Raw genomic sequence first — 3,071 nt, forward strand, 5'->3', positions numbered from 1 at the left:
AGCCTGCGCCGACCTTAGAGTGAGCAAGGGACAACTGACCTTCACATAGACAACCTTCTCATAATGATAACAAATATGGATACTTAGTACTAGGACCTGCTAACGACAATCCTTAGCATAATGCCCCTCCTTGCCACATTTGTGGCATCTAGATGAAGATCGACAAACACCATCATAAACCTTGTCGCACTTGCCACAAGTACGACCCATCTATACCCCAGATCTCGAATGAGCGGGCTTAAACTGCTTCGTTGTAGTCTATGACTGAACAAGAGTCTGCCTCAGCTCCCTACACTGGAGCTCTATCTCAATCTCCCGCTGCCTCGCAACCTCCTGAAGCTCGGAGAGAGTAACATAACGTTGGGTGGACACGAACTGCCGAATATACCTCTTGAGCATGCTCAAGTACCGAGTCATCTGAGCCTGCTCAAAAGCAGTAAACTCACGGCAGAAAAGATCCCTCACTATAAACTTCTTAGTGATCTCCATCACCATCTCAGTCTACTGTCTCAAATCCAGATGCTCTTGAGCCAACCTTTTCCTCTCTACCAAGGGAACGTATCTCGTACAGAACATCTCCGAGAACTACTCCTAAGTAACAACAAATCTTTGCTCAGGAGTGTAAGAGCCAATCACTAATCTCCACTAATCCTTCGCCCCTAACCGGAGAAGGTTCAGGGCGTACTTGACCTTCTGGTCAGTAGGGGTAAGATCATGTGAAGAAACAACCCTCCATATCATACAACCACCTCATCACCACAATCGAGTCATTGAACCCATCAAACTTTGGGGCTTCGAATTATCGAAGTCCTGGTACTGAAAAGATCTCTCCCCTCGAACCCTCGCATCAGAAACAGTCGTAGTAGCAGCAGCAACAACAACATCGGAAAGAGCAACATATTGATCGTCAAAGAGATTAATCATAATAGTCTTGATAGACCCAAACATCTACAACATAGACCTACAGACAAAAGCAGCCACCTCAGTAGCCATTATCTCCCGAATCTGATCATCAGTCGATCCTGGCCTATCCTGGCTACCCGCTCCAAATCCTGATCCTTTCTTCTCCACCATTCTGAAATTAAACCAATGCACATCAGAAAAGCCTCAATACCCATTGCTACAATCACAAGACAGGACTAAACCCTTGGGGTTTGTGACTTCCTTTCTACACGTACGGGTCTTGTTCTTTTAGTAGTATGGGCCCATACTACCTTACACACTTACCCATATTTGTCTCAAAGATCATCACAACCGACCAACACAAATACAACAACTAGGATACACATACATCATATCCTCACTCCCTAGAGAGTAGCTAATCATGCCTCATCTGAACAACTTCTCACACACACTTACTCACCCATGAAACTTCCACCAACCCTACAACCACTCGTACATGTTAATCATACATAACACTGGATCCTACAGACAGTTGAATACTTGGTTCTACCTTAAGCCCACAACCAAACAAGGAACATGAAATAAGGCTAAACCAAACATTCTCATGCTATAAAATCTTAGTTATGTAAAACTATGATGCATACACTAAGCAACTACAATAATGATGTCAATTTTATACAAGAAGTAACCCCAGGCTATCAGGCATCACACATCAGACAATTCTATCATGCAATTCCTAAAGATCCCTAGCCTATCACCAACATGTTGTTCTATCATAAACATCATATCAAATAATAGTGTGATAACTTGGGGTATACTTTCTTGCTCTGGCTGATCATATACGTTGCATCCTTCCTTAGTTACTTTTGAAAACAATTTTGAAAACCATTTTTAAAACCTTTTCAGTTCTTTAGTTTGAGTCTGGATTCACACAAATGTTCATCCAATTCTCTCAAATCTAGCTCTGGTCCCAACTTGTAACATCCCAAAAATCACAATAAATTTTAACTTTTCTTAAACAACCCAAAACCATAATTGTTTACAAAACCACTATTTCAAAAGTGTATTTCGATAATCAGAGTATCCCAAAATCTAAATAACATAAAACTGAAGGATGTGCATGATCATGCCTTCACCTTGACATAGTTATCTGAAGCACCTGAAACAATAAACTAAAACTGTAAGCCAAAGCTTAGTGATTTCCCCCAAAGTACTAACACACAAACATATAACAACATATATTATGTCCATAGCTAACAGAGTGGATTACCCCTGAGCCCACAATATGAGTCTTGATTTCCTTTCAGGCCCACATCTCATAGCTGGCTTGCTCCTAAGCCCACATCATAAGTCTGGCTTGCCCTTCAGGCCCACAGATCATGCCTGGCATTGCTCCTAGGTTTGTTGGCTACCGCACAGAGCAGTACCACCTTAACCCAACCATACTATGTTGACATATACATAACAAATAACATATAACTTATTAGCATACAAACAGGCAGATCTACAAATCACTACCTCATGCTACATCCTGTATACCAGGATACCGATCTAACTAATCAATATAACATATCAACATCCTTTATACCAGTATACATAATGTAATGTGTTGACATTGGTGCCTTCAATCCACAAGTACAGTAAGGAAAACTCACCTTTCAGTCTAAACAAATAATTGAATAGGTCTCTGCACCGAATATTAGTTCTATCCGTCATCTATTCATCAAATAGTGACCAATCTCAAATACAACTCAAAATACCCTTATTTTATACTTGGTCAAACCCTAATCAAAGTCAAAAAGTCAAACTTGGTCAACAGAGTTGGGTACTTTTTACCAAGATTATGGGATCAAAATAGCATCATTTCATAACTAAACAAGATCTAAACAACTCTTAATCAAGTTCAGAGCTTTTTACCTCCAAACGACGCCAAATGATGTTTCTATTCTAGATCTAAAGAGTCCCACCCCTCCAAGATGATCCTTTCTCATTCCTCTCTCCTTCAAGGTTACCAAAACACACACAAAATGCTCAAGAATGCTCTAAAAATGGATTAGGGTTTGTTTGGGGAAGAAGGTGGGTTGAAGGTTGATGAAAGAAGGTAGGTTTGGGATTTAAAGATGCTTAAATAGGGTCCAAACCCTAAAAATTAGGGTTTTCATTCTGGC

The sequence above is a fragment of the Lactuca saligna genome, chromosome 8, assembly GCF_052625555.1.
Source record: "Lactuca saligna cultivar CGN05327 chromosome 8, ASM5262555v1, whole genome shotgun sequence".
In the NCBI taxonomy this organism is placed as follows: Eukaryota; Viridiplantae; Streptophyta; class Magnoliopsida; order Asterales; family Asteraceae; genus Lactuca; species Lactuca saligna.